The 14,177-nt window shown below is 38.3% G+C and overlaps 1 protein-coding gene across 4 annotated transcripts in view; it reads right to left on the bottom strand.

Annotated features, from left to right (window-relative positions):
- The window catches only part of rap1gapb (RAP1 GTPase activating protein b), a 104,396-nt gene extending 91,316 nt beyond the window's left edge, over nt 1–13,080 (bottom strand). For 3 of the 4 annotated variants that reach the window (XM_013276620.3, XM_019359071.2, XM_025907130.1), the window contains exon 1: nt 12,787–13,080. The gene's annotated coding sequence lies outside the window, so the exon portion shown is untranslated. The remainder of the gene's footprint in view (nt 1–12,786) is intronic. The other variant, XM_025907131.1, reaches the window with a different exon arrangement.
- Between the last annotated feature and the right edge of the window lie 1,097 nt (nt 13,081–14,177).

The raw sequence follows: 14,177 nt of genomic DNA, 5'->3' as shown, positions 1-14,177 counted from the left end.
ACTTCCCTTGTTGCTGTCATGAAGAAACTGACTTCAGATTGTTTAAGTGTATTAAGACAATCATCATTTGATGTAATCAAAGTTGCAATAATGCTAATGATATTACAATTACTTCTACTATTATTACTGCTAATAATAATAATAATAATAATAATAATAATAATAATAATAATAATAATAGGGTTTTATGGTATTAAAAAAATAAAAAATAAAGTAATTAATTTTAAAAATCCTAGGTTATTTCTGAAACAACTCCAGCCGAGACTGCATTTTTGCAGTTTTCACAAATATAGATGACAAGGAATGTGTCATCCTCCACCGCAGCACAAACCCCAGTCTGCAAATGCTTGTGTTGTTTTATAGTTCCTTCTGTTTTTCTGTACTTCTACTACTTTACAATAATGTATCATTGTAAACGTTTTAAATTGCAGTAAACATGGCTGCTTAGAGAGATGTGTGAAACATACTGTAACTGATGTCATTATTACAATTTGGAAACACAATTTTTATTGTTTACAATGTCCAACATGAAAAATTATCAGTAAAAAGATGCAAAATGTAATCTTGCAGTTATGTCTAAATATTATTATTGATCTAAACTGTTAATATTTGTTTCAAGAAAAACTTTAACTTCATTTCGAGCTTGATTTTCTGGCTGACTCCTAAGAGACCAAAATAACAGTTTGAAGATAAATATTGTGCAGCAGCAAACTGCAGAGAATAAAGTCCCTCTGTTTGTGCTCTAGTTCAAGATTCTCAGTCTTATGTTTTGGTAGCCGGTCCAGTCATGCATGCGTGTTCCATTTATGCAAAGACAACAGTTAAAAATATCATAAAGGGACATTTTTCAGACAAGTACTGTGTAATTTGTATAATTATGTGCAATAATGTCAGCTCAGTGGAGAGTCTCTAGTGCATGTTTGCTGGTATCCTCTGCTCTTCATTTAATAATGGCTCTTGACAAGCCTTTATTCAATCTGCTGGTATTAAAAATGTACAGACAAGATACAATTATATTTTAAATAAAGACAACAAATAATTAAGTTGGAAAAATAACTCCAATATTTCCAATATTCTCCATCTACGATACTTGACGTGATCACATGTTCACCTGTCCTAATCCACCAGTTTATGTGTGTACATGTGCGGGTCATTATAATAGCTTTTACTTAAAAATATGCTGACTTTATGGGCCAGCTAGTCTTTTCTTCCGAGGAAGGTGAAACACCAATTCCAAGAAATGGTTACCAAAGTCTAAAATTAATTAATTTTTTTGGTCATTCATTTTCCTGGCATCGAAAAGGTGCTGCTCTTGGCAGCAAAAATTTCCTCCTCAGTTGCCATATCGGAATGGTGAGTGCAGGAACACCAGAGTGCCAGCTTTTAAAACTAGATGACGCTCAGCTGTTCTCATTTTCCAAGCCGCTGGGCTTCCAGAGCATGAGCATCATTAACATGTTTGAAAAACCAGCAAACATGGATCAATACCCAGGTTGATCAGGTCACAAAGCAAATTGCAGTTATTTAAACGGGGGTTCCAGGCAGCTAAATTCTGTTTGCTTTTCCTGTAAAGTTATCATATCCCATAAAGTAACTAAAGTTGCATTAATGGGAAATATGAAAGCATAAAACACATTTTTTATTGGATGAGATGTGCATATAGATGATCTCAGCAGGTTAAATGGACTCCACTTTTTGCCCATTTTATTAATGAATTGCTGCTGCTCCTGTTCCGCTGGTGCCGAGCACTGCTCCTCTAAAGCTCTAAACACACCATCTGACATCATTTAAATCTGGCTATCTCTCAGTGCATCGGGGCTGATGCTTCTCACGAGGACAGAGAGGGGGATGACTTGGCTGCCTGTAATTCAGGATGAAACTTACTCTCAGTAATTTTCCAGCAGAGAATGTAAAGCCACAGGGTTTTGTTGTGCTTGCAGAAAAATGTGAAAGCGTGATAACATACTTTATAATGTCAAAAGTGTAAGTGGAGGACGTTTTGATAACATCACCTGCCTCTGTAGGGGTGCGGATGACACCTGGATGCTAATGGAAGTACAGCGGCAAAGGCAATCAAAGAACAAATCAGTGGCTCAAGGAAAAACGAACAGAGTCCTTCCAGATGCTTATCTCAGACTGGTCTTGGGGGAAGTGCAAAGTTCACTGGTTGGCATCCATTACATGTGCAGACAAGAGGTGAATGATCAGAGTGCTACAGCACTTCTAGCTGGTTATAAAGCAGCAACATGAAATGGGATCTGTGATAGCAATACGGAATACTAAACAAGGTTCCTATTATAAAATCCCACAAAGACTCTATATTTTACAGTTCTAGAATCAAAAGAGTACAAGGAGTTTCTTGACCAGGTAAATATGGACTGTACTGCTAAGCATTAAGGTAGGTTTGTCTCATCTGTTTTATCTGTACTGTTTATCAATAATGGCATAAGTTAACTAAGTGAAAAATAACTATACAAATGTTACTATATCAGGCTTCAATGTGAAAATGAGAGCAAATCAAGTTATTAGCTTTAGAGAAGCGGCTGTCTATGGTTTGTGATGACACTGAACTTGAGTCTTTGACAGAGCTCCACAGACAGCTAATATACCAGCGTCACACTCAGACACCTCATTAAGGGCAATTACATGTAGGTGTCTGTAATTATGGAGAATAGAGGGCATTTTTTAAGAGGCTCTCTCAGCTTTAGATATTCTCTTCATTTTCCTTGATTCATACTGGCATGAAACTAATTTGCTTATGAGGAAAATTTTAAAAACCCAGTAAATGTTGGAGTGGAACACCATTACCTTGTTTAAAAATACGTGATTAGCAGAGGACGCATTCTCAGAAGTGCCCTTCCAGCTCAGTCACAGCTGCAGTTTCAGACAGTGTTGCTCTCATCTACCTGCTTTCCCAACCAGTAGTGTCACCTGACACGGTTCCTCTTTCCACTCACCTTTCTACTCAGCTAAAAATCCTGCAGTCTACCCAAAGGTTATATATTTGGTTTTTCCACTAGTTCAGCATATAGTCTCCTATCCAGTGAATCAGCCAATTTCAAGTGCTATAAATGTTATCCACTACATGCTGCTCTACACAAAGGCACATTACACACCAAAAAGTAGGGCAGAGAAGTTGCACACTACAGACATCAAACAAGACCTCATGTACTTACATAGAGCTCCTGTCACTCTTCTACCAGCTTGAGAGATGTGCACAGAGTTGTATTTTTATTCTAATGTTGTGGAACAAGATATCATCTATAGCACTTGATTATCCAAAAAATGATGGCACAAAGTGAGTATGCAACTAGAGTCTTAAATGCACCAACAAGGGTTTCCTGGAGGGTCCAGTTCAATTTAATTCAGTTTCATTTATCTAGTGCCAAATCACAATCGCCATCTCCTCAAGGTGCTTCAAAGTATGTAGCAAACATTATATTGACACATTTACACAGACCAATAACCATGTTACAATAGTGTGTCTGCTATTTTGGATGCGTGACAATGTGGCATCAAGTGAATAACACTCCAATCACAGAGGGAAGTGGCCATCTGGCAACCACCTGTTGCTAGGGAAAAGCATATATTCTGTCTTTGTGATTGATTTGGTTGCCAGCATACTGCTGCAATTGTACTTTGAATGGATGTGACGAACTTGTCAACAAAAAGTAGTGAAACTGCGAGAAGTGTGACACGAAGCAACAATAGAGAAGGTTTCCCTTCAAAGTTTCAGCGCAGTGCCGCAGCCAACATGTTTCAACAAGGTGTCACTTTTACTTTGAAAAATTACACGTGAAAAACTACACCCAACCACATTATGTGATATACATACTGTAAAAAATGAGTGTTATACTGTATGGAAAATAACCTTTGTTCTGTGAATTGGTTTCAGGAGTGCGTAAGACCAAAATTTTTTTCCATTAGGAAGAGCAAGCTAAATACATTCTTGAGGCAGTTTTATATATCCATTCGGAAAAGCAACAACTGCTGCTTTGGGCTTTAACTTTGGTCATTGAGTTGTTATTACTTGTTGGAGATTCAAGGAATTTTGCACGCAACCTGGAATTCACATCTTCTTATGTTTTCAAAGAGGTTAGAAAGGCTGGAAAGAATAAAGCAAATACACCACCTTGAAATATTTTCCAACAACTAGTCTAGGTGAAATCTAAAAGGTTCACTGCGTCAGTATTTGATATTCAGATGTACTGTACTTTGGATACAGGAGAGGGATGAGCATCTTAAACTTGACTCATTCATCCTGAAACATCACAAGAATAAAGCTGTTTCATTAAATGAATTATGACAAACTAGGGGCACCGTGTTTAAGACTTGGGGGAGGGGATCGGTAACAACCGGTAACAACAAATTTCCACCTGGTGCAAAAGTCCTCTTGCAGCCCAGTAGACTAAAAGCTGTGACAGTTACTGCTCCCATGGAAGTAAAGCCCAGAGCCACAGATGTTACTCGGGATACAGAAAGAGGTAGGGACACACATGGCTTACAACTAACAGAGCCCGAGAGCTACTGGTGTTCAGAAACTGTGACGCAGAACTGGCGGCAAGGAAGTTCAAGGCAGTGAGTGGGCATTAGTGAGATGTTTTTTTGCTGGGAATTCTGATTATTATTTTAATGGGTTATTTGCAGAATATAAGAAAATAAATTATATTCCAAAGCTTATTTGTCTTTCTCATCTGTAAGCCCACTAAATGAAATTACTACAGATGAAGAGCAGAAAATGAATGAACAACATTGTATACACAAAAAAAAAATGTCAGTCAACATGATAGAAAGCAGTTGGGCAGCAATGTGTAGACCTACACCATAGACTGTATAAATAACTAACTTGTGATTATTAATGAGTTTCATGTTTTAGTCAATAATATTAAAAACTAGAGATTGAGCACCAAAAGGAATCGTGAAATTGTTTAGGTTACATTTACACTAAGGAAAATGATGATTGGAGACCGCTGCCTGATCGAAACTATTGTGACCAGGCATGATCAACTTGCAACATCTCTTTTCAAGTTGTTTCAGGTCTGAGACCACTGACCAATCAGGTGCCATCTTCAAACCAACTCTGGTCTATCAAAACGGCCATAGAATAGAGATAAAAGAGCAACAATACAGAGGCAACTTTGTTAGAGCCAATCTATAGACAAATATTTTTGATACTGTTTCAGTTATTATGTTACATGTTTGATTTTGTATAATATGTTGTTAGAGAATAAATGCTGTGCGTTTAATTTGTGTCGGGTAAGAAAACATTACAGCGCATGTGTGGTAGCAGGTTAGAATGAGCCAGGACGGCAATGGAAATGTGCGCTGAAGCAGCGAATAGTTTTTTGACCGTGACATCATTTGTTTGTATGTACGAGTCAGAAATAAATCTGAACAGCTCACATTAAGAAGTGGAAGAATTATTTTTTCAAAGCTTGAGACAGAAATTCGCCACTACAACTTTGTATAACTTTTTAGTTTAAATGGGTCAAGTTGGCAGTTACATTCAATCTGTTTGCAATAATACTGCGATTAATTGTGATAAATCACAAATCTGTTGCCGTCCGTTGCCAGCCAAGAGTGGACTCGCAGAATCTGCAATGGTTGCGACTCTCTCGACCATAGACTGGGTCAGATCTAAAGTGATCTAAAATACTCCTGAGAACTGAGACTTGGGTGGAGCACAAGATTTATCCAGAGAGTTGATTTGTTACAAATGATTCTACTGTATAAACCTGAAGTTTGTGTGTAACAGATGATGTGTACGATGTGTAGACGAAGACAAAGCATTATTAACAGATAATGTCAGATCCAAAGCCATCTGTGTGTTAATGAATCGTGTGAAACTGAATTGGAGTTATGCACCAGGGCTGCTGTCTCACTTTGTGAAGTTTGAAGCTCTTGCAATTAAAAAAAATCTTTGCAGAAATGTTATGCACACAGTTTGTTGGCTTTGCAACTGATTGCACATTTGCTGTGATGGGCCGATAGACAGGAGCAGCCAGCCTCCTGAGTGAAAAGATCTTAACCTGATTGTCATTCACTGCATCATTAACAGTTACAACTTGCAGTCCATGATGCTGAAAATACATTACAAAGCCGAGTCATTTTTGCATATTTTTTAACTCTCAAATTCTAAAGTCACCTGTAAATGGAACAAAATGCTTTCTTCCCTGTGGGAGATTTACAGATGCAGATTTTTTTTAAAGGGTAACGTGCAGCAGATGACAGTCTGCAGGGAAGAAGAAATTGTCATCAAAGCAGACCATTTTCTTAGGAATTACTGTAGTGTAACATTTAATAATTGTTTCCTTGAACAGACAGCATTTTGTGGTGTTTTGATATTATTTCTTATAAAATATTGAAGTGGTACAGCTGGTCAGATAACGCTCAGTGGATGGAGGGATTTAATTCTGGTAATGCTAAATCATTTGTATTGTAGCATTTGACTGCTAGTGTCTAAAGGTGAAAGCATGAGACTGGGAACACTAAGCGTATGAATTCAAGTAACGCTAACATCTTCTAAAACAAAGGTAGAAACATGAATCTTTTTCTGTGTTTGCACACTGCTGAGAAAAGAGGGAAGGGGGTGTACAAAAGAGACTAAAAGTGTGAAACACTGGAAAATAAGATGCACCTTGCATCAGGATTCCCCTGCTCCCTCTTGCATTTCAGTGCTTCGATAAGTTCAGTTCAGTCCTGCTCTGTTTCAAAAAACACCAGTATTATTGCAGAGCAGATTTGTGGGGCTCTAAATATTCACTGAGGACTGAGTAAAGAGTGACAGTACACTGTTTACTCAGGGCAAAAGTGTTGGCACAGCGCTCACAGCTTTAAGCCATCCACCAGTGCCAATTATGCACCTCTTCGGATAACATCTCCCCCCTCAAATCAAGCAAGTAAAAAACTCCAAGCAGCAACTCACACACATACCAGGTGCAAAATAAGACATGCTTTTCTGCATTCAGTTTAACAGAATTTGCTGTAAATTTGCTACCTAGAAACCTCAGGAACTTGACTTTGTGTTTGATGTCTGATATAGCAGGTATTTCTGCAGGGTACTGGTTTACACATTTACTTAACAACTGCAAGAATGGTGGTTCGAGGGTTAAAACTAGCTGGGGACACAAATCCCCTTGGGGGTTGTGTGGAAATCTGCTGAATCATACATGAGGACCTACCCACTGCGGCGATCCCCTTGTGACAAAGGAACAGCCAAAAGTAGATTTTACCATATGATGGACCAGATGAGTTGTGGTCATTGGCATAGACTGACTGCCTGATTGCAGCGTGTTGGCAATCTGTCTGCATTTATTTCTTCCTTTAACCTTCACCAGTCTGAGAGTAGTTGCAGTTTGATAGGTTACCTCCAAAAAAGGTCACTCAGAGTTTGAGGATTCTGCATGCTCAACCTCTAAGTGATCACAACTTTTTCCATCAGTCCTAGAGAGACAGCAATTACTTGCCAGTTATGGGTTTTCCTGATCACACTAGTGTGACTGAGTCCTTACTGAGGTCACACAATGAGAGCGATGAGGGTCATGAACCTTTATCCAATACCAAGTCTTTTTACAATCAGAGTCACCCCCTGCTGGCCATTAAAGAATGCAAGTTTAAAGCATTTGCTTCAATTTTCAAACTGAGGAGTTGCCTCCATCTTTTATACATTTCACATCGTACATAAGTGTCCAACAAGCTAGTGTTCAAGAAAATGTTTGCTTGGTAACAATACAGTCATAGTCCACTTTCTTACTGGCAAATAAATGAGACAAACTAGCTATATCATTGCTGTTGCTTAAAGCTTTTATCTAATTAATGCCGTTGGTAAAACTGATGATAAAATAGCGCAAACTAATGTGTGATAAAGTCATTATAGTAAATATGAGCACAGCTGTGATATGGGCATAAACTACAGTTCCACAACAGCCCTTAATCTAGGATTAAATCTAGCTCAAAGGGTTAGCCTGATGTTAGCTTTTTGCTCCCTTATGTAGCTTGTGTCTTTGAAGAGACGTGAAATGGATTTTTCATATATAAACTGTTGATTTTGCTTTACCTTGCAGCAAAAAATGTGGCATAGACTAGCAAGCTTTTAGTACTGTGTTCTCAGTCAAGATTTCACCGTCTGTGCCTCTTCAGTACAGCGGGAGCTCGTTCCAGGGATCAGTGGGATAACTTCAATGGCATTTTGTCGTGCTATTGTTCACTATATGTTCATCTTCCAGCAAAAATGGATGCAGAGATGATGGTCTTACCGAAATGCAAAAACAAACTAAGCATGCCATGCTTGTACTTGCCATGTCATGTAATGTCACTTGACACATTTACAATTTATAGTACTGCAAGTTTACCTCCAAGCCATAATTCTTTCTCCCCTCCCATTCCACTTGTCTTTCATCTATGGTTTATAGGCTTTACATACTTAAATTTTCCTTTCATCTTCCGATCCTTTGAGGAAATCAGTGTCAGCCGACAGAATGAGGGAAACTGTGAGATTCATCTGATTCAGTATAGCATGAATCAACCTGAGAATCAAATTGACACTTGTGTATCTGCAGAAATGCACATGAGCATGTGTGCGCAAGCGTGTGTCTGGATGTGTGATTGGAGGTAGGTCATTTGTTGGTCATAAAAACAGACTCTTGTTCAAAGACAGTTACAGCATCTGACAGGCTGTGTCTAACATGATAATGTGTTTAATGCCCCCAATACATGTGGCAAACTACATATAATTTCAAGGAACAACACTCAGCACTCCGTGCTTTAAATGCATCAAACAAACAAGAAATAAACTAACACTTTATCTCTTTCATTCTGTCTTATTTTTGAGATGTAATATAAAAAAATAAAGTGTCTCTAGTTATGCTATTTTTCTCATGTCACAGAAATCATTGAACAGTCACAAAGACAGACAAAGACTTGTCTTCATCATCATCAGAAATGCTTTCACCGTCAAAATTTATTCAGGTTTCTCGCAAATATGGGTACAATATAAAGCGGCATCTCTCGAAAGCTTTGATTTTGATCTAATTCTTAGCTCTATGTTATAAGGGAAGGGAACTAAGACATACCTGCAAGCGATTCTTTTTGTTTTTGAGCCCAAATCTCACTCCTGCCTTTCCAACGGGTTGAAAATTTAATGTGTTTTTAGGCATCGTGGAAAGTAACCAATGTGCACTCCACTGTGTAGAGAGGGAGAATGTAACCCAGTTTATTTTCTGTAGCTGTAATTTATATATTTATGCTAAGTGCCTCACACTCAGGCTGCTGATAGATGCTACAATTTACCAATGTTCCCTAAACACCTTACAATTAGGCTGCTGCTAGAAGGTATTTATTTTGGAAGAGCATATAGAAACAGTCAGCCAAATGGAGCAGCTTCATCAGGCAGTGAGTAACACAGGATCAGACATCTGCTTTTAGAGGGGTGGCAGGAAATAAAATAAATACTTAAAGTCACTGAGACTGAAGATTTTGTTTGTGCATTGCTGCTTTGGATTAGGTGATTCGAGTGTGATTATATAGCTTCCACACTCTGGCACGTCTTGCATTTGGGATCGCTTGTGAATAATGCAGGAACCCCTCCAGCCGGTCTATAACACCCGGCACCCTTCCCACCCTATTCATTAAAATCAGACCAGCAGTGCGCCAGTCATGGTCTCGCAGAGTCTTAAAATTGGATCTTTATTAATTGCATCCTTAACCTGCTGGTCTGTGTGATTTTTAAACAACAGAGCACTGCCACTGTCAGAGAAAAGTGTGTTGTTAGTCCAATAGCTCTGCAGGTTTTCTACTTTGATAGAACAATATATATAGCAGCAGAGCCTTCAGCATATATGTACTGTTTACTGTTAATATGTACTGTAATATATTTCTGAATTTGCTTAATCCTGAGATATTAGTAATGGTCTTTATTGAAATAAATGGCATCTTGCTTAACTGCAGTGTAAGCAAGTGCATGGAGTTCTGGGTCATTCAAAGAATATTTACATAAGATAATGTCGTGTAAAAGTAATTTTCCTGGGTTGCAATTCAGTCTGCTTGTAGTTTAAATGTGTAGACATATCTACGCATTTAAAACTGCAAGCGAACGTATCTGAACAACATGGTAAAGGTTTGACGATAATAGCAGGGGAATACCTGCCGAGTAAAAGCTTTTCAGAATTATTGAAAACACTATCACAGCCACTTAAGTAAAAACCATGTCAATAGAGGGGGTTTTCAATGCAACACTGAAGTGGAAGAACAAAAGAGAGACTAAAGAAAAGGAAGGCAGAATTATGTCTGATAAAGACATTTGTTTTTCACAAAAGAAAAAAAGCCTTGCTTTGAATTTGTACAACTTTTGGTTTTGTTTACCCAGTAAATGCCAATGAACAAGGACTAAAATTAAGTGTTTCAAGTCTGCCTGCACAGATTATGTATAGTTTTTAATCAATACTTTTAGGACAAAAGAGGGAAGGGGGGTAGAAATATTCCAGATACATCTGAGGTTCTCTAATCATTAGAAGATTGTTTATCATTTTGGGAATGTTGTCTAACACAAGCCTTAGACTAACCCTCACATCCCAAAAAGATAATCTTTAAAACTCAACCACTTGTGAAAATTGTCATCTGATTAAGGGAAAAGTGGCTTTGATTCTCCAAGGGTTTCCAACAATATCCATCTAATCAATCCACTCTGCTGATTGCATCACTCAGTACGAAGATGGTTCATTGCACCTGGCATCATTACTGGTATTTACTTTCAGCTTCACCATCTGGGTATAAGGTTATTTTAAATGTGTTTCTATAATAAAACACAGCTCCCAACATCAGCCAAGCAGCAGCAAACCTTTTATTCACAGTGGTTTGAGGACTTATTAAACATTTATGATACATCACCAACAGGGGTGAAAATCTATTCTACAACAAACAAACAAACCACATTGTTTAACAGCTATGAACATGTAAGCTAGTTTAGCATATATCCTAGTATAGAAACATTTTGGACAATGCATTTTACTATTTGCATATCAGAAAGGTGTCTGGAAGTGGCAAAAGCAAAGGCTCAGCTAAATGCAACAATTTCAGTACAGCACAAGCTGTGTTTACTGCTTTTTCAATTTCCTATCTACATATCAACTGATTATCAAACTGAATTAAAGCTGGGGTGTAACGGAAAGAAAGTTAGAAGTTCTGCACATAGGTTATTAACATTTTAAAATAAAGGACTATGTATTTGTTCCCTTTTTTTGGAACATTAAAAGTGAAAACTTTAATAGAATAGGGCATAAGATGATTTGGATTATTATGTCAAAACACAATTAATGGAAATGCAGTTTAAGATGGAAAAATGAACACCAAACTTCCTCATTCATAGCCCTGCTCTAACAATAAAAGAACATGCACAATGCCTCACAGCTATTCTTCATTTCTGGACAGAATAATCCAGTTTTTGTATGCTTTTCACCTCTTTGAATGAAGGACGAAGAACTTCATAGAGCATTAACTGAATAAAACAAAGCAAAAGTTAAGCAAAAAACTACACATTTAATGAGCTTTCATCTCTATTACATAATCTATAAAAATCAACATCAGTTAGTTTGTATTATTTATTATGTGAGTTTGCCAAGAAGGTGAACAGCCTTAGTAAAGGCGATAGACTTGACCATTCAGAATGCAATCAGGTTAGGTATGCATATATGATAGTGGCCAGCTGGGAATCCAGGATACCCAATACTGAGGTTCCATCACAGGCAGGTCATTGTTAAGATGCAGACAACACATATCGGCCAGATGGACTGTGGAAGTAGTTCCAGTAATGCTGAACCAACGGAATCAATTCTCCTTCATGCTGTCAGCTTGCACAAGCTGCTACTAGAAACCTACTAAATTTTTAGCCTAATGCTGTTGGCAGATGAAAATATGGAGTCCTGAGGTGAGAAAGTATTGGTTGTTATGTTTTTATGTGCCCGTGCAGTCAAATATCTAAATGAAATAACCGATTTTCATCACATTATTTCACCACAGAAGCTCCCCAGCACTCCAACAGCCTTTTAGCAGCTGGTTAATCCCTTGTTCAGATGCCCAGTATGATGACAGAACTGTGCAGTTTCCCTAAAAATTCAGTAAGGTTTAGTGAACATTTTTAGGTTACAATCAAATACTTTCTAAACAGAATCACCGTTTCTGTAACCAGCAGGCTGTTGCATAATCAAATCACCAGCAGTGATAATTATCTAAACAAGAACGCAAATAAAAATATGTAAAAATATATCGATCATTTCTTTCCAGTGACTCGTGCTGAAAATTACTATAAAAAATGTAAAAGAACATAAAGTTGGGGCGTTCAATAGGCTAGTAAGCAAAAGCTTTAGAGCATTAAAATCAATTGCATTCCCATGCAAATTCCCATGTTTAATCAAGCTATTTGGAAATGGAGATTATCAATTTACTGCCGAAGCCTGAATTGATTACACATCAAATGTTTAATTAAGCCTGCATGAACTGAGAGAAACTAACCCTAGTGTCTGAAGTCGAGCGATCAATAAGCATAAGCTGCGATTTGCAGCACTGTTGATGCAGTTTCATGTGTATCACCCTTTGTCAGGTGCGCATGCAGTACTCAGCACGCATTTAAATGACTACAACACAAAACAAACAAATAAATAAATAAAAATAGTCTAAACCAGACTTTTAATCGGGCGTAGATGGCGCAGAACAACGCGAGAACACAAACAATCGACCAGCCAATGCAAGAAGAATCAATTGTGCTGCTCCGAAAAGTTGTAGATGCTCTCTTACCTTCACAGAGAATTATAAGGCGGCAGTCTTTACGCGCTTCCTCACTTCTGGGGTGCAAAAGGTCGGTCAATGCTGTAATTCTGCAGAAGCGAAGCGAGTAATTTCTCACTAAAGCTCGGGTGTGGACGCGCTTTTAAAAAGAGCTGTCCCTGTTCCGCTGCCAGAGAAAGGAGGCGGCGCAGAGAAGTGCACGGATTCTCTCAGACCCTCATCTGATGGTCAAGTCTCTATTTTCCTTCCTTTCAAATCGCACATGCTGTAATTGTCACGTGACCATTCCCCGTTCGCCAATACGCTCCCTTCTACTCCTCCGTCCATGCACACTGGATAATGGTTCGGCTTACTATGCAGTCTTTAACAGCTGGGGAGAACGCACGTTTGCCCTATATGCGCTACATGTATTCTTTGCATGTAATTAGCTTCTGTGAATGCAGCGCAAGCAAAACCGCAAAAGGACGGATTTTTTTTTTTTAAAAAGGACAGAACTAAAAGTAATTCGTGAACGATTTGCTAATTAATCACACCATTCATTAGATACTCACCTAAAGAGTAGTACTGTTCAAATTGTCTCCTGAGAAGCAGTGTCTTTGCTTAAAAACTGAGAGAAAACTAAATCACAGACAGCTCACTTCATTCAAAATGCTTGATGGAACGATTTTCCTTCTACACTAAAACCACTTCTGAGCCTCATCCTTCCTTCTTGTCATCTGTGTCCATCAGTGGTTTGTGTTATGTTTTATTTTGTGCCTGAGGCACTGCTGATGTGAGGGAATTGATGTTTAAAGCTGCCTGGAGCCACATGAATTCAGCCCGTGAAATTATGTATCCCACGTGGCTATGAAGCAAAAGTGCTGTGGCTGACCCACCAAAGCATCCATCTATTTTCTTAACCACTTATCTAACCAGGGTCAGTGGGGCTGGAGCCAATCCAAGCCAACATTGGGCTAAAGTGTCCCTCAACATGTCACTAGTCTATTTGAGAGCTGACGCAGAGACACAGACAATCACACATGTGGGTTCATTTCACAATTAGGAGAGGCAAAGTGTGACATCCACACAGTGCACAGCATGTCTATTACATGCTTTGATATAGGGTTGCTCATCCACACCTATCATGAATATAGAATATTATCTAATCAATTGAAAACATTTATTTTTAGGGAAAAGCTTTGGAATGTCTGGACTGAAAAAAGGAAATATTAAAAGATCTTCAACATCACTTTGTTTTTAAACTATATTGTATTTTGATAAGACATTCAGGTCAATAAGGAGAGATACTTCAGAAGAATAGAACATGATATGCTGAGACACAAGGAGCTCAGAATGACCAGGGTGACGTAGAGATGGGGAAGACTTGGGTTGCATGAATGAGAGTCTGAAAGGCAGATTGA

This window comes from Oreochromis niloticus, linkage group LG5 (assembly GCF_001858045.2).
Source record: "Oreochromis niloticus isolate F11D_XX linkage group LG5, O_niloticus_UMD_NMBU, whole genome shotgun sequence".
Classification (NCBI taxonomy): Eukaryota; Metazoa; Chordata; class Actinopteri; order Cichliformes; family Cichlidae; genus Oreochromis; species Oreochromis niloticus.
Note: the sequence above shows the minus strand (reverse complement) of the source record. Positions and strands in the feature narration are given on the sequence as shown.